Below are 18,544 nucleotides of genomic sequence, written 5' to 3' on the forward strand. Positions count from 1 at the left end.
TTGTATATCCCCATCTTATGAATAAGACTTTCACCAACCAGGTGATCTTTATCAGTATACTCAATAATGATAGTATCAGAAACATCAATGTGCAGATAATCGACAATTCGAGATATGAAAATACTATATGGAAGCAACTTCGACTGAGACAATGATACGCTGTTCATAATTTTCAGACACTGTCTGCCTTTAACATACTGGTTTTAATCGATTAACGGGCTATTTTAATCGATTAAAACAGTGCAAAATTTGAATTTTCAAAAATCTAAGCCTAGGTAATCGATTAACTCCAAGTGTTTAATCGATTAAATCAGTGAAAATTTGGTTTTTAGGCAGCAGAACGGTTTCGACTTTTTAGGACACATGCATGCATTGCAACGGATTAATCGAAACATTTTTAATCACAGAAAGAGTTAATCAAGAGATATAATTTGCATTTTCAACATATATCATTTAAGCATGAAACACATAGGCATATAGAGGCAAGACAATTAATGTAAACAACTAAACAATTTTTAAACAAGATATTGTTCATCAAGAATTCCTAGTTCTCTCCTTAGAACATAGAAAGTATCCCTGGGAAGGGGCTTGGTGAAAATATCTGCTAACTGTTTAGATGTTTCCACAAATTCAAGAACGCAGTCACCTTTTTGTACATGATCACGCAAAAAATGATGTCTAATTTCTATATGCTTTGTTCTAGAATGCAAAACGGGATTCTTGGATAGGTTAATGGCACTTGTATTATCGCATTTTATTGGGATCTTTTCGAGTTTAAGACCAAAGTCCTTAAGTTGCTGCTTCATCCAAAGGATTTGAGCGCAACACACACCAGCGGCAATGTATTCCGCTTCGGCGGTGGACAAAGCAACACAGGCTTGCTTCTTGCTGTGCCATGCTACTAATGAACTGCCCAACAAGTGGCAAGTACCACTAGTGCTTTTCCGATCCAACTTACATCCGGCGAAATCGGAATCGGAATAACCCACCAAGGATAGTGAGGCATCCCGAGGATACCATAATCCCATGTTAACAGTTCCTTTTAGATATCTCATGATTCTTTTAACAGTTATATAGTGTGATTCTCTAGGTGATGATTGATATCTCGCACACATGCATACACTGAACATGATATCAGGTCTACTTGCAGTTAAGTAAAGTAAAGACCCAATCATACCACGATACTTCGTTACCTCGATTGCTTTTCCTTTCTCATCTTTGTCTAAGTAGCAAGCAGATGCCATAGGTGTGGAAGCTTCCTTACATTTGTCCATTTCAAATTTCTTGAGTAGCTCTTTGCAGTATTTCGCCTGATGGATGAATATCCCACTTTCTAGCTGCTTTATCTGCAATCCTAGAAAGAATGTGAGTTCTCCCATCATAGACATTTCGAACTCCCCCTGCATCATCTCAGAAAATTCTCTACACAAGATATCATTAGTAGATCCAAATATTATGTCATCTACATAGATTTGTACAAGCAGAACATGATTTTCTGATTTTCTAATAAAAAACGTTGTGTCAACCAAGCCTCTCTCGAACCCTTTTTCTAAAAGAAAGGTACTAAGTCTGTCATACCAAGCTCTAGGAGCTTGTTTGAGACCATATAGTGCCTTTTTAAGTTTGTAAACATGGTTCGGATATTTAAAATTTTCAAAACCAGGCGGTTGGTCAACATAAACTTCTTCTTGAATGTATCCATTCAGGAAGGCGCTTTTTACATCCATTTGAAAAAGTTTGAAATTCATTAAAGATGCAAAGGAAAGAAGCATCCTGATGGCCTCTAATCTGGCTACAGGAGCGTAGGTTTCGTCATAATCGATACCCTCCTCCTGGTTGTAGCCTTTGGCCACCAAACGTGCTTTATTTCGAATTATTAAGCCAGATTCATCAAGTTTATTTCTGAAGACCCATCGAGTACCAATTACGGGATGATCATTAGGTTTGGGGACCAAGTCCCACACATTATTACGCTCAAACTGGTTTAGCTCTTCTTGCATAGCTATACCCCAGTGTACATCCTCAATGGCCTCATCAACGGTCTTAGGCTCAATTTGCGATACAAAAGCTACAAAATTACAGAAATTTCGTAAGGAACTACGGGTTACCACTCCCGTAGATATGTCACCTATAACTTTATCAATTGGGTGAGCTTTCTTTGTTTTCCACACGGTAGGCATGTCTGAGTGCTCTTGAGGTTCGATTTGACCTTCATCATTGGCTCCTTTTTCATTATCCATGTCCTTGGAGTATGCTTCTTCCAAAGCACCTGCAACATCATCAGAAACGACCTTTCTCTTCTCTTTTGGAGAAGATTCGTCAAACTGTACATGGATAGACTCTTCAACTTGCATTAAATATTTGTTAAAGACTCTGAACGCTTTGCTATGAATCGAGTATCCCAAAAATATTCCCTCATCGGCTTTAGAATCAAATTTTCCTAAAGCCCGCTTTCCCTTATTTAATATAAAACATTTGCAACCGAAAGCGTGAAGATGGGATATATTTGGTTTGCGGCCTTTTAAAAGTTCATAAGGAGTTTTATTCAAATTAGGCCTTAAGAGTACTCGATTTATAACATAACATGCAGTATGAACTGCATCAGCCCAGAAGTACTTGGGGGTATTACTTTCGTTAAGCATGGTTCTCGCTAATTCTTCTAAAACACGATTTTTCCTCTCTACAACTCCATTTTGTTGTGGAGTGCGAGGAGCAGAGAACTGATGCAAAATGCCATGCTTATCACAGAATTTGTCGAACTGAAAGTTCTCAAATTCTCCCCCGTGATCACTTCGTATATATATTATTTTTAGGTTAAGTTGGTTTTGGATTTGCTTGGCAAGATTTTTAAAATTTTTGAACGCGTCGCTTTTTGATGATAAAAACAATGTCCATGTAAATCTAGAGAAATCATCAACAATAACTAGAGCGTAGTAACTACCACCAAAACTCATGATTTGTGATGGTCCAAACAAGTCCATATGGAGTAGCTCCAAAGGTCTTGAGGTGGATATCACATTTTTATTTTTAAAAGAGTTTTTGGTTTGTTTACACTTTTGACAAGTGTCACAAATTTCTTTAGTTTTAAAATTCAATTTTGGTAGCCCCTCAACTAGTTCGTTTGATGATAATTTATCTAGATGCTTTATATGGATATGTGCAACACGTCTATGCCATAGCCAGATGTCATCTTCTTTAGAAATAAAGCATTTTGAAAATAATGTAGTGACATCGTCCAAATTAACCATGTAAATATTATTTATACGGTGACCAACAAATTTAACGTTATTAGATAAAATATCACGAATGACACAACAATCAGAATCGAAGGATACACGATTACCTTTATCGCAGAGTTGGCTTATACTCAACAAGTTATGTTCTAGTCCTTCAACATAAAGGACATTATCAATCAGAGTTTGGGATGAGTTACCAACTGTTCCTGTGCCGAGTATCTTTCCCTTGTTGTTGTCTCCATAAGTGACGTATCCTTTTCCTTTAAGTGAGAGATCCAGGAAATTTGATCTATCACCTGTCATATGCCTCGAACACCCACTATCTAAGTACCATTTTTGTCCATGTGTTCGGAGACATACCTGCAAAATAGATTACTTACTTTTCTCAGGTACCCAATTTATGTTGGGTCCTTTTCTGTTAGTGATTAGGGAATCATCTCCCTTCTTTTTCCATACATAAACTCCGCTAGGTATACCATACTTTTTAATATAGCATGAATGAGAAGTATGACCATATGTGTTACAATAAAAACAAGTAGGAGAATGCTTATGATATTTATTTTTAGCTTGAGCTACCGGTTTTCTATATGGTCGCTTATTTTTAGCAGTGCGAGTATAACCTAGACCAGTTCGATCACCAACATTTCTAGTTTGATTAAGCAAGTTATCTAATTGTTGTTTACTGTTTGTGAGACGTGTGAGTTTTTCATTTAGTTTAAAATTGTCCTCTTGCAAAGTCTCGCAAGTCTCACAGACAGGTTTTTGACATAAGTTATTAGCAGAGCAGTTACATGAGCTACAAGAATAGATGAGATCTAAAGTTTCATTTTCCAGTTTTAATTCATCTAATTCTTTTTGTAATTGGCTTATTTTTTGTTCGTTTATCAGGATTATCCTTTTCCTATCAATGTTAATTCTAGCCAATTTCTTTAATTCGTCATGCAACTCGACATAAGCATCATACAATACATCATAAGGAGGTGAATCATCCGAAGTGGATGAGGTGTCAGAATATACCTCATTATTATCCTTGCATGAGTCTGAATTTGTATCGATGTCAGATCTGGCCATCAGACACAGCTTTGCTGACTCCTCCTCACTTGAGGTGCTTGATGTCGACTCCTCCTCAGGTACATCCCAAACGATGTAAGCTTTCTTGGATTTGAAGTCCCTGGGAGTGCTCTTCTCTGAATCAACCTTCTTTAGGTAGGTTGGACACTGAAACCTCATGTGCCCTACCTTTCCACACTCATGGCAAGTGAAGCGATCCTTGTTATTCTTGCCTTTACTGGTTGACTCTTTCGCTTCCTTCTTTTGAAACTTTTTGAGTCCTCCTTTTCTTTTAATGAATTTGCTAAATTTTCGGACTAGGAGACCCATAGTTTCATCATCTAGATCGGAATCAGATTCATCATCAATTTTCTCTTCTTTTTCTTTGGAGGTCGTGGCCTTCAATGTGATGCTCTTCTTCTTCCGGTCTGATTCTTCATTCATGGTCAAGCGACCCAACTCCATTTCATGCTCTTGAAGTTTTCCAAATAAAGTAGCTAAAGGCATAGAGTCCAAATCTTTAGACTCAACAATTGCAGTCACCTTTGGTTGCCATCTCCTGTCAAGACAACGCAAAACTTTATTAGTTAGTTCACCTCTAGCAAATGATTTATCGAGAGCAACTAAATGGTTGACAATATGAGTGAATCGCTTTTGCATATCACATATTGATTCGCTTGGTAACATGCGAAACAACTCATATTCGTGGGTCAGCGCGTTCAGTCTTGCGCGCTTGACTTCGCTAGTGCCTTCGTGAGTCACTTGTAAAGTGTCCCACATTTCTTTCGCATTATGGCACTGCGAGACCCTAAAGAATTCATCATATGATAGGGCCGATGTGATGATGTTTTTGGCGCGCAGGTTATGCTGGACCTTTTTGCGCTCATCATCGGTCCATAAACTTTTCGGTTTATCTTTAGGTTGATCGTCCACAAGATGTTGTGGAACGTAAGGGCCGTTGACTACGGATTCCCAAATATCCGAGTCTATGGCCTCAATAAAAATTTGCATGCGCACTTTCCAGTAGGCATACCCTTCACCACTGAATATTGGTGGTCGATTAATGGATGACCCATCACCACCAAATGGATTTGAAGAACCCATTCCTTTTCCCTTTAGGATCACGAATACGCGGTTGAGCTAGCACTTCGTACTAGCTCTGATACCACTTGTTAGGTATCAGTGGTTACAATACACCTAGAAGGGGGGGTTGAATAGGTGTCGCGGTTAGAATTACCGCTTTTCGCAAATCAACACTTAATGCTGAATCAACCCTATTTAATCGATTAAGGAGAAAAGGATAATCGATTATAAGCACAGTCTTAATCGATTAACACAAAAACAGAAACTATTTTAATCGATTAATAGAAACAGTATAATCGATTAACACAGGAATATTAATCGATTAAACAGAACCAGTAAGCAATTACAGAAACGATTAAATGCGAAACAAATAACCGATAACAGAACGAATACAGAGCTTACAAATTTGTATATCAGAATAGCTTGCAATACAACAAAAGAACAGAATGTATTAGTTGAATCAAATATACAAATTAAATCGATTGAAAAACAGTAAAGAGAGAGAGAGAAACAAATCCTGCAAATCGAATTTTTATCCTGGTTCGTTTGCTGTCCACTGCAAACTACATCCAGGCCTCCCGGCTGACTTGGGAGATTTCCTTCACTATAATCGAATCAATGTAATTTACAAACACATTATCCAATTACAACACTTAGCAAATGACAAGAAATCAAAGAAACTATCCAATGGTTTGACTCCCTTCCTACCGATAAAGAAAACGTTTCTTTCGGCGTAGCCCCAGCCAAAGAATCTCTCGTTCTTTCCTTTTCTTACACTCTAAGCTATGAAGAAACACACAATCTCTACTGGTGATACGACACCAAGAGATTCCCTTTCACAACAATTACACAAGAATTACAAGAGTAATATTAAGCTATACCTAAGCTCAAATACAACATGAAGGCTTTACTCTAATGCACATTTAACACAAACACATGTGAAATGACAAGTATTAGTTATGAAAACAGAAGTTACAGAATTATAAAATTCATGAAAAACGCATCAAAAATATGCATGAACATGTGAGGGAAAACATGAGAGATTATAACATGAAATGCACTCAATCCTAAAGCAAGGAATCTCTCATTTCTAAACTCACTAATGCAATTAACAAATAGATGCAGCAATTAACACGTAGAATGCTCTAACTCTCTAATAAATGCAACATGCAACTTATGAGATTAATTCTGAAAACGCAGTTTATAAAGAATCAGTCCAGAACCCCAGATAATCGATTAAATACCTTCTTAATCGATTAACGGGACTAAAAATCATAACTGATTCTGTTTTTCAGTTTTTCAGTTTTAACAACTTAAAAATCAGTTAGGTTAATCGATTAACGTAAACCTTTAATCGATTAACTGCATTACAAAAACGTGTTCCAGTGGCAACCACTTTACACAGCAGTTGGGTTAATCGATTAAAGGTATGGTTAATCGATTAACACTAAATAAAATATGTATTTTCAAATAGAAAACATCAAATATGTTATGCACTTAGATAATACATGTTTGACACTTAGTTTTATGCCTAGAATGCATATATACATGTATTTATGTAATGCATGAACATATTATCAAATGAACATATCTCATGGATGAAATGATTTAAAGATAAATGCATATGAGACATGTTTTAGGTGCCCTAAGCCTTCGACTCAACTTAAACTAGAAACTAGTCTAAGCCTAGTACCAAATAAAAGACTCAAGCACGTTGGATTGTTGGTTATCTTCAAGCACTTTTAGGCACACGTTGTCCTCATCAAAACCATGACGTTCAAGGAGAGCTTTCCAAAGTGTTCCTCTTGACATGCACACTTTCAATCTCCCCCTTTTTGATGATGACAAACTCTACATCAAGTTCATCAATTTTAAAGTAACAATTGCTTGATGAATAAGCTTGAAGATTGTGTTGGCAAGGTTGATGGAATGCGCACATTTATCGGAAGCTGTTATAACGATCAACCTGCACAATTGAGAAGCAACAAAACAACCTTTCTCCCCCTTTTGACATTATCAAAAAGATAACCCAGGTCAAAAAAGCTAGGAAGAGATATTAGTTAATCATAAAACAATGTTAATGAATTAATTTGGGTTTTAACAAATTAACCTGTTTCATTTATGGGTAAATTGAACAAATGCGCTTTATTGGACAAAAAAATAGCTAATAAGAAGTGAGAATGGCATACAAGATTTAATCAAATATTAAGCATTGTAAGCATTATTAAATCTCAAATGATCAAGATCCATTCACTAAGGCAAATAAGCTATTTTGACATAATTATAGCAAAAACAAAAACATTTGCATAGCATAAAGAGTAAAGAAAGTCATGAAATAGTACAGGCCATAAAGTCAATATAAAAGACAAAAAGCAAAATACGAATCAGTTCTGAAAGCAACAACGATAACTAAATCCAGAAGGTGCCACAAGATAAAAATAAACCTAAGGATAGGATAACCTAGGTCTAAGGTCTGTATTACACATTTGAATTCAATGAAAGTTTCATTTCCGTAATTAAAGTATAAGTTATCTATATTACAGAATGTACTTGTATGGTTTTGATGAGATAACTTGGTGAGTCTTTGAAAGGTAGATGAAGATTCAAATTAAAGTGAGTTGGGTTGAGATGATTGTGATACATGGAAGGGATCAGGTTGCCTCATATAATTTGTAACCGTCATGATTCAATTATTTCAGCTCAATTTAAAGGATGATGATTTGTAAGGTTTAATAAAAGAGCGCAAGTAAAGTTATGAATCTTCAAGTCATCATATGGACCAAGTGGGAAATTGTTAGATTAATTTAACAATGTATGCGGTCCATGTGCTTGAAAGTTACTAATCTGAATTAAAGTGTCTAATGTGATGATGGTTGTCAATAAAATGATCAGATTAGTAGGGGGTTTTGTCAACTCCCTCCCTCTCACTTCACAGGCAGTTTCTATATGGTGGAGGAGTTATTTTTACATAACTGCTTCAAAAACCCCTTCTGAATAAAGTGGCGTAAAAGGTATTTTCACTGGATGGTCGTTTGATTTTTTCAGTTTTCTATTTTCACAAATAGAAACATAAAGTAAAAAGAATAGTGAAGTTGCATTAAGGAAAGAACACTGCAGTGCCATAAAAAATAGAAAGGGGAAGGAAACTGAGTTTCTAATCATCAAGGAACTCATAAAGGGAAGGAAGAGAGGTGAAAACAAAAGGCACCCAGAAAGTGCAGTATCAAAGAAAGGACCAACAAAGCATAGCAATGGAACCAGGTAATCCTTAACCATTATTTATCACATGTAAATGTCATAATGTCAAGATCCTGAATAATGATTCTTGTAAACCATTAAAGACTCAATGTAAAGTTTCTCTAAAAGTTTTAAAAACACTAACAATATATTATTTTAGACACAAGTAGATTCATATTTATTTTGTTGTGTGTGTTAAGAACACTATAAAATAACTTTTAGTGGCCATTGGGATCCTTTTGAGGTAGGGGGCACATTTTCTTTCTCAAGATATGTATCACTTCATGTATCCTTATTTCTCATTAGTTAAAAAATTAAAATTAATATATATTTAATTCATGTTTTAGATAACTGCTAAATTGGTCATGCTGCCCCAAGCTTATCCATAAAGGCATGAATTCAAAGTTGTGAGTAGTTACCGTAAGACGAAAATGCTAATTGTTTTTGTATTCCAGGTGATGTTAGAGTACTACATTGGGGTGCTCTCATGTTTATCTGCAAGCATTTGCCTTGCTTCCATTCTTTGTTTTTGTACTTTCTCCTTCTTTGTCTGAAAGTACACTCTGGTTCTGGGCCAAAAAGCAAATTATCTGAATTAAATGTACCATGCAATCGAAACAACAAAGACAAAACTTAGATAACATTAATAAAAAATCATTCACGAAATCTCACAAGTAACAAAAGATATAGAGATGGCAACGGGCGCACGCGAATGCGGATAGTATTTTCCGGTGCCCAAACCCATAATATTTGTGGGTACTCGTATAGTTAGTGGGTATTTGTGGGTATTCAACGAGTTTTTTATTTTAATATTTGTAATAATCAATATGTAAAAATAATTGTTACATGAATAATATGATATTTATATGATAAAATTTATGATCATGGTCAAATATGTATAATTTATTATGAAATAATAATAAAGTATATGATATAAAATCTTAAAATAATAATAAATATATATAAAAATTTAACTAAAAGCTAAATATATAAATTTGTGGGTAGACAGGACGGGTATCACAAAATCCACTCCCGTCTATAAGCTATTATTGCAGGTACCAATTACAGGTATTTCCACAAGTACGATTTTTTTCATTAAGTATCAATAAAATGCTAAAAATATAATTCACCTCAACGATACAAAAAACTTTATGACTTTCTGATGAGTATACTGCACCGCTACAAGTAATAAAGTGATAAGTAAAATGTTAAACCCACCAGGATTACCTCTTACCAAGTTTTTACCTTATCGTAAAGATTTCAAATAAAATTAGAGAAATATTTGAAAAATGAATTGATTTGACACAAACTTGTAAAAGAAAAGTAGAGAAATGGTGACTTTCTCTACTAATTAACACCAGAAAGAAACACTAGATATTTGATTTCCTTTGAAAATAAGCAAACTACTTAACTTTTAGTTAATTAATGAAATCCCAAATGTTTCCTTTTATAATCACAGAGTATTGGAAGTCAGAAACTACTAATTCCTTGAGTAGCTCAGAATTGCAACTGTAACATACTACCCCAGATTTTACATTTTGTGGAGTTTTTTTTTTTGTGAAAGTTATCTAAAACTCCCCAAATAAATTGAATAAGGTGGACCAGACAATTAATTAGACATACAGTGAAAGTTTTCATTTAATTTATGGAGGTTTTCAACCTCCACTTTTAATTTAAAAAATAAAGTGCATATCATCATTCTACTCTATTTCTTTTCCAATCTCTCACACCAAAACCTTCTTCTCTATTTCTTCTCCAAACCCTCACGCCCAAACCCTCACGAAGCAATTCTCTCTTCTGATTCCACCAATACTACTATTGCCACTTCTTCTTCCAGATCCGACGAACACCGATCCGCCATCGCAATTCAATCTGAGTTCAATAAAAGAGCTTCCAAGATTGGCTATGGCATTCATCAAACATCGCAGAAGCTAACTAAACTTGCAAAGCGTAACCGATTTCATTATTCAATTGTCATTTCATTTTCTTATCATTATTGTTATTGATTATTTATTTATTCAAAAACCCTAGATTTCGACGATGCAGATCTTTGTGAAACCCTAACGGGTAAAACCATCACCCTCGAGGTTGAATCCTCCCATACCATCGACAATGTCAAGGCCAAGATCCAAGACAAGGAAGGAATTCCACCGACCAGCAGCATTTGATCTTCGCCGGAAAACAACTCGAAGACGGTCGCACCCTCGCCGATTACAATATCCAGAAGGAATCGACCCTCCACCTTGTCCTCTGCCTCCACGGTGGCGCTAAGAAGCGTAAGAAGAAGACTTGCACCAAGCTTAAGAAGATCAAGCATAAGCATAAGAAGGTGAAGCTCGCATTGCTCCAGTTCTATAAGGTTGATGATTCTGGGAAGGTTCAGAGGCTTAGGAAGGAGTGTCCTAATGCTGAGTGTGGTGCGGGAACTTTCATGGCTAACCACTTTGGAGTGCCTAGTTCTTAGAGAACTTTGATGCAGGTAGTTCCTAGTGCATGAATAGGTTGTCACTACATCCGATTTGGCTTGTTCCAAGATATTAGTACTTATGTTTTCCAGACTGAGATGGCTTATGGGTCTGAATCATAGGAATTTGTCACAAAATATGTTGGTCAATGTTGACCAACAACAACCTGATCCTATAGGGCCAAATCAGAATCTCCCTGTGCTTGACGTTGTTCATGAAGTTGTTGTTTACATTCATAGGTTTCATAATCTAGACCTTTTTGAACAAGGGTAAGCTCCAATTTCTTGTGATCCCCCCTTTTATGTTTTTCGGCTTTTGGTTAGATCACTTAGATGTAAATGGTTTGTCAATAGTCTAGATGTACAATATGATATTATGGTGTAGTCTGATCCATATAGCTGACTCTACCGAGTCGGAAAATGTCCGGTTGTTGCTGCTGCTACTTTGTTATTTTATTTTCTTCTGATCTTTTGTTCTTATTGCTGTTGTGTAGATGGTACAAAATCAAGGTTACCATGAGATGGGAGGAGGGTGAGGATTCCCATCCTGGGATTCCAGCACGAGTTGTTCAGTATGAAGGTGACATATGTTCCTAAACTCTTGAAGTATTGGTGATTACTTGCAACTAATCTCTGTACTCTTGGAGATGAAGGCTAGAAAATTTGATGGTAGTTACCTATTTTAGCATCAGTTTTATGTAGTTGTTCTGTAAACTATTAAACTATGCAATGTGAATGATTGAGATTGATTTTAGTTAACTAATGCATAGCCCGACAGAGAAAGTTTCATTTCCAATTTCAATCACTATACTCATTTTCATGATTTCATCCATGGTAGGTATGTGCTGAAAAAGATTTGCTTGGCTAAGCAAACAGAGAAATTCAAAATGACAGCACACCAAGAGGTTGGTATAACAAAAACAAACCCTTGTCATCTCATGATGCGTATACTAAATCTCCACCATGCTTTGTATTTAGTATATTGCCTCCTTTCCTTTTTGGTCTTTAACTATGGTGGAAAAAAATCCGTAATGTGATTACTTTCCATCTAGTTGCATAAAAGTGACAGTCCCCCTTTGGCTCTTTCTGTTACAGATGAACCTGATTGCAAAGCTAAAAAAATCCATATATTGTTGAGTACAAAGATGCTTGGGTGGAGAAAGTAAGAACATAATTTCCTTTTTTATTTTCTCGTGTACATGTATGTAGGGATTTAAGTAAGTTTCAAGATTTATATGCATACTGCCTTGTTCTGATGTTGATCACTCTTCATCGCATGTCTTTGATATTTCATGTTTTGTAGGATGACCACATATGCATTATTATAAAGATAAAGGATAGGCTTGTTGGGGTTTCTGAAGAGACTACAACTGGTGTTAAGAGGCTTTATCAGATGCAAGCTAATGAGACATGTATTTTGTTTTTAAAGTGTCATATGAGACTATTTTTAGTTTTTTGAGATTTTATGGTGTATTTGAATTTATAATGAATGATGAATTATAACTCTTTCAACTATATTATGATACATTGATTATTTGTAATGAAATTTTATTATTGTTAAGAACATTTGTATTTAGTATTATATATTTAAATAATAGTTATAAATTAATGAGATTAAAGATGTGAAAATTATGAACTTAAATTGACTTTGAAATCCTCTAGAAATATATTTCTTTTAGCATTTCTCCGTATGTTATTTGGAGTTGTGGAGGTTGAAAATCTCTAAAATTAACCTTCTCAAATAGTGAGGTTAAAAACCTTCACAGATAAACTACTACAAATGTATAGATACCAGAGGTTTTCTAAAACTTCCGCAAAACGCTTCTAGCGGTCATAACTTTGAACGTTTTTGAAACCTTTACTAGTTATATTGTGGAGGTTAAAAAGTTCCGCTAATTACATCAAAAATCTCCACTAAATACAAAATATGTTATGATGATAACACCACAAAGAATGTCAAGAAAATATTGTCTCAAGATGAAATATGTGCTTATGATTTGAAGCATGTGCAATTCTTTATTTTCCCATTAGGAAAAGAACCATAAATCAAAGAATTGCATATTCAAATAATGAAATGGAAAACAAAATCAACAATTAACATAAAACTAAAGTAATTTATTCAATCCATGGTTCAATTACAAGTTAAAAATGAAGGCCATTTGATCCCAAACAAAAAGATTTAAGTACTCATTATAATGAAAACAAGGGAGAAGAATAAAAAAATTCGATTAAAATCCATTGGAGGAACACAAACAAGACACTTTGGCTGATTGGGATCCCTTCCTTTGACTAGGACTTACCTATATATTTTTTATTACTAATGACACAATTATTATAGGAAATGTGATATGTTGTATTCTCTGACCAACTTGTAGATAGAAAAGGACAAACCTCCATGCACAAATCAATAGTCATAACTATCTAAGTATCTTCATAAGGTCTTATTAAAAGTCTGATGTTGTGATCAAGAGAGATGACGTAGATACATCAAGGAAGATGAACTCAAGTACGATGGACCCAACATACTAACATCATTCAAGACACAATGAATTCAAGCAATAATTTCTTTCTCGGTATTAAAACACAATGAACTAATGTATTTAATGTTTACTCTAAACGAACACTTTTGAAGACCGTTGGAACTTGCTTTGAAATCATTGAAGTGTGCCTCTAAAAGGAAGAGGAACTTCAAGATACAAGCGTGACAAGAATACGAGAAAATACAAGTCAATTGCATTGAATCTTTTTAAAAATATGTTTTTGTATAGAAATTCTATTTCAATAGAATTATAGCTTAAGCTAATTGTAACATCTTTGCCAGAGGCAACCTAAGCTCAAATTCTTTGTTGGTGAGTTTTAGACTTAAGTGATTGTTGAAAGGCTCTTGATGATTTCGAGAGCTGGTGGATTCAATTTCCAAAAGTGAACAAAGAAAATTTATAATAGTCTTTTACTATATTTATTCCTAAATCTCTTTCAAGATTCAATTGTAGTATAGTATATGATTATGTCGAACCAAAAAGATTGTTATTAAAGCACACTTGAGTTCTTTAAATCATAAACAAGGAAGTATGAAAGTTGGTTGGTTGGTTTCGATTTTGTTGTGAGAAAAATACAAGTTTATATGCATGAAAAGTAAACAACTACATATTTACTTTGGATTCCTAGATGATTGGTATCCTTGAAAACAAGTTGCTTAAAATGGATGCTTGGAAATGGAAAATATTTTAGTCCACCATCATGGCATTAGAGTATTTGGTATTTCACCCAACAAAAAACTTTGAATCTTAGAAAACATATTTTAGGTGATAAAGCTAAAATAAGCATTGAGAGTAGATGGAATGATATAATAGAATAGAAACACATAACATGTATAACAAAATCAGAATACAAAGAATAATAATTGTTACACCATAGCCCAAAGCTGAGAGTTGATTAACCTTCCATGAAGGATGGTTTAAACTCAAAGTGTTGGTCCAAGAGAAAGCTCCTAAATCACACCTTTTCCAACTCCTATACCCTCCGAATTTCTAAAAGAGAAAGGAAATACCTAAGCTATTTTATAGAGAAGAGTGGCGTGAGGAAGTATTTGCAGAAATCGGAATGTGTAGGAAGGTTGGAAAATCCACTTTATATAGGTTTTTGCAAACCCACTTAGCCCCCTTTCGAGGCGCTTAGTACCGACTATTCTACCAAGTTGGGCTACTTGGCTCACTTGGCAAAGTAGTTGGTCGGGTCTGCACTTGCTAAGCCTACCCTGCCCTTGTCCAGGTATGGCTCAACCTATTGTGGGCTAGGCAAGCTACTCACACACCTAGCCTACCCCTCTACACATGCATACATGGTGATATCTTCTACTTAAGTTTAACTTGCTTTGCTCATGGGTAACATCATGCATGGTTGGCCTTCCTTGGGATGTAAGTCGCATTTGGCTCCCATTTTGAACCGCCTAGCATTATTTCTTCATGAATGGGTAAGCTCTACCTTCAAGCTGAAGCAACATTGGCTCATGCATACCTGCATGATGCATAGCATGCCACACCTAGCGAGTTGATGCCTATTTTTTACATATTAGGTTTTTGTTGCTTCTTAGCTTATAACTTAGTCTTGTCCTTCTCTTTAAATGATAGTAAACACTTAATTCCCTTAAAATGAAGTGGTTATGGACTAAAGGTTTTATTAGATACAATATATATTTTATTGAAAAATTAAATTATAAGTTGAGTTTTAGTCATGAATAATCAAGATAACTAAGATAAGGGCCATGAAAATTGATAGAAAAATAGGTACATTTTGGCACTTATCAACTCCCTCCAACTTACAACTTTTTTTGATCCCTAACAAAAGTAAAATAACTACTAACTTGGCTATTGAAAGATTTGATTTGAACAAGATCAAAACTATGCATTATTCTTCCCAAGTTTCATGACATGTGATTTTGGTTCATAATGCCTCAAACTAAGATTGAATGCAACTTTACAAAAATTCAATTAGCAATTCACTTAGAAAATGTTATTAATCAAAGAGATGTATATGCACTCAAGGTTCAAGAATAGATCCAATTGGGTAAGTGTTTCACTTAATTTAACTTAGTTGATTTGCAAGAATTTAATTTTGTTGTTCATCTCAACATTTATTTTTATTGCACAAAATTTGAAGCATCACTAAGGTCATTGTTTTTATTTTGTAATGAGGTTGGACTAAAAAGAATAATTGTTTTTTCTGGATAATAAAATAGTTTTCAAGTTAATAGAGCAAAACTTGATTTTTCATTTAAGCACCTAATCTTCTTGACCATTTTTCTGATTTTCTTATCTTCCCACCTCTAGCTTTTGACCTTTGTGGCTTTTCTTTTCTACTTCTCAATCTCTTTTTCTTTTACTCATTTTATTTTTGGAGTTTTTATTTTTTTGTTTACAACCTTTGTTGTTTTTGTAAAGAGATAGAATTTTTTTCATATGTTTCTTCAAAAGTTGAGGTTACCTTTCTCCCCCCAACTTATTTTCTCAAACAACCTCCTTTTAAAAGAATGCTCTATTTACTTAAAAAGTTAGGTAGAATATTGTTTTCAACTTGGTTCATGGGTTTATTTGAAAGAAAATTTTCTTTTTATAGCTCAAAGGGGTTTATCATGGGATAATCCTAATTTAAGTAAGCTTTTCGGTCAAAGTGCTTCTACTAAGGAATAAAACATGCCTTGACCCTTTCCTATCAATATTTGCACAATATAATAAATAGAGATTTAAACAAAATCAATTATGCAAAATCAACAAGTATCACACGCTAAGCTCACATTGTTTATGTGTTTGGCTTACACTCCCTTACATGGTTAGGATTTGTACAACTCTTTTATTTTCACACATTTCCACAAGTTCATGATAAGTGATTTTCCAAAAGTTTGTATTTTATCAAAGTTATGACATTAAGATTTAATTCAGCAATCATTTTGCTCATCAAAAGCTTGACCTACAAAGTTAATTGATCTTGTTTTGGAAAATGGTTTTAAGCCATGTTTGTGTTATGCACTTTGTTTAGTAAGCTAATAAATTCAAAGTAAACAAGTTAAACACACAACATAAAAATTAAACAAATATCTCTTTAAAATGTTGTACATATATAAACACTAAACATAATATCGGGGCAACTCGCAGTTAAATACAATAATAAGTCGATAATCCCACGATATTTGGTTACCTCGATTGATTTTTCCTTTTAATCTTTATCTAGATAGCATGCGGATGCCATAGGTGTTGAAGCCTCTTTACACTTTTCCATTTCGAACTTCTTCAGTAACTCTTTGCAATATTTTGATTGATGAATGGAGATAGTGCTTTCCATTTGTTTGATTTGAAGTCCAAGAAAGAAGGCCAACTCACTCATCATCGACATCTCAAATTCACCTTGCATCAACTCAGAAAATTCTTTACATAGAATGTCATTAGTAGATCCGAAAATTACATCATGAACATATATTTGAACTAAAAGTACATGATTATCTAATCTACGAATAAAGAGGATAGTATCAACCATACCCCTCATGAACCCTTTTTCCAAGAGGAAAGAGCTCAATTTATCATACCAAGCTCTGGGAGCTTGTTTCAAGCCATAAAGGGCCTTTTTGAGCTTATATACATGATTCGAATATTTAAAATTTTCAAAGCCGGGAGGTTGATCTACATATACCTCCTCTTGAATGTAGCCATTCAAGAAGACGCTCTTGACATCCATTAAAAAAGCTTGAAGTTCATAATTGATGCAAAGGATAAAAGTATCCTTATGACATCTAATCTGGCTACATGAGCGTAGGTCTCATTATAATCGATGCCCTCCTCCTGGTTGTAGCCATTGGCCATTAAGCGAGCTTTATTTCTGATTATCAAGCCAAATTCATTCAATTTATTATGAAAGACCTATCTAGTACCAATCACGGGATGTTCTTTAGGCTTAGGGACCAAGTCCCATAGATTATTGCGCTCGAACTGGTTTAGCTCTTCTTGCATAGCTGTACCCCAGTGCACATCCTCAATGGCCTCATCGATGGTCTTAGGCTTAATTTGAGATACAAAAGCTACAAAGTTACGCAAAGAGCTACGGGTTACCACCCCCGTAGTTATATCACCTATCACTTTATCGAGTGGATGATCCTTCTTGGTCTTCCACGCGATTGGAACGTCCTAATGCTCATCTTGAATAGTTTGCTCTACTTCTGCTTCTTTGTCCTAGTCCATGTCCTTAGAGTATGCTTCTTCCAAAGCACCTGAAACATCATCATGAAATACCTTCCTCTTCTCTTTTGGAGAAGATTCGTCAAAATGGACATGCACAGACTCTTTTACTTGCATTGAATACTTATTAAAGACTCGATAAGCTTTCTATGCAATGAATACCCCAAAAATATACCCTCATCAACTTTTGAATCAAATTTACTTGAAGATATTTTTCCATGATTTAATATAAAGCATTTACACCCAAAAGCATGAAAATGAGAAATATTAGGTCTACGACTTTTTAAAAGTTCATATGGAGTTTTTGAAAAAGTAGGCCTCAAGAGTATACGATTGGTCACATAGCAAGATGTATGCACTGCATCAGTCCAAAAATATTTAGGAACCTTGCTTTGATTTAGCATTATTCTAGAAAGCTCCTCTAAGACTCGATTCTTCCTCTCAATAACTCCATTTTGTTGAGGGGTACGAGGGGCCGAAAATTGATGCATAATACCATATTTATTACAAAATTTATCAAATAAATGGTTTTCAAATTCGCCACCAAGATCGGATCGAATATATACTATCGTATGATTAAACTGGTTTTGAATTTGCTTGGCAAGGTTTTTTAAAGACTTAAAAGCATCGCTCTTGGCCGAGAGAAATAATGTCCATGTAAATCTAGAGAAATCGTCAACGATCACTAAAGCATAAAAGCTACCACCAAAACTCATAACCTATGATGGTCCAAACAAGCCCATAAGGAG

The 18,544-nt window shown here is 34.8% G+C and overlaps 3 long non-coding RNA genes across 3 annotated transcripts in view; 2 read left to right on the forward strand and 1 right to left on the reverse strand.

The window, feature by feature from the left end:
- Positions 1-10,539, reverse strand: part of LOC109347903 — a 17,257-nt gene extending 6,718 nt beyond the window's left edge. The window contains exons 1-2 of the long non-coding RNA XR_002107675.1: positions 10,432-10,539; positions 4,357-4,358 (exon numbers count right to left, since the gene is read on the reverse strand). This is a non-coding gene — a long non-coding RNA (uncharacterized LOC109347903). The remainder of the gene's footprint in view (positions 1-4,356; positions 4,359-10,431) is intronic.
- Positions 10,465-10,829, forward strand: LOC109347904. The gene is made up of 2 exons (XR_002107676.1): positions 10,465-10,556; positions 10,653-10,829. It is a non-coding gene; the product is annotated as an uncharacterized LOC109347904 (long non-coding RNA).
- Positions 11,066-12,542, forward strand: LOC109347902. Its single transcript, XR_002107674.1, has 5 exons — positions 11,066-11,340; positions 11,565-11,739; positions 11,909-11,975; positions 12,166-12,232; positions 12,374-12,542. It is a non-coding gene; the product is annotated as an uncharacterized LOC109347902 (long non-coding RNA).

Source organism: Lupinus angustifolius, chromosome LG05 (assembly GCF_001865875.1).
Source record: "Lupinus angustifolius cultivar Tanjil chromosome LG05, LupAngTanjil_v1.0, whole genome shotgun sequence".
Lineage (NCBI taxonomy): Eukaryota > Viridiplantae > Streptophyta > Magnoliopsida > Fabales > Fabaceae > Lupinus > Lupinus angustifolius.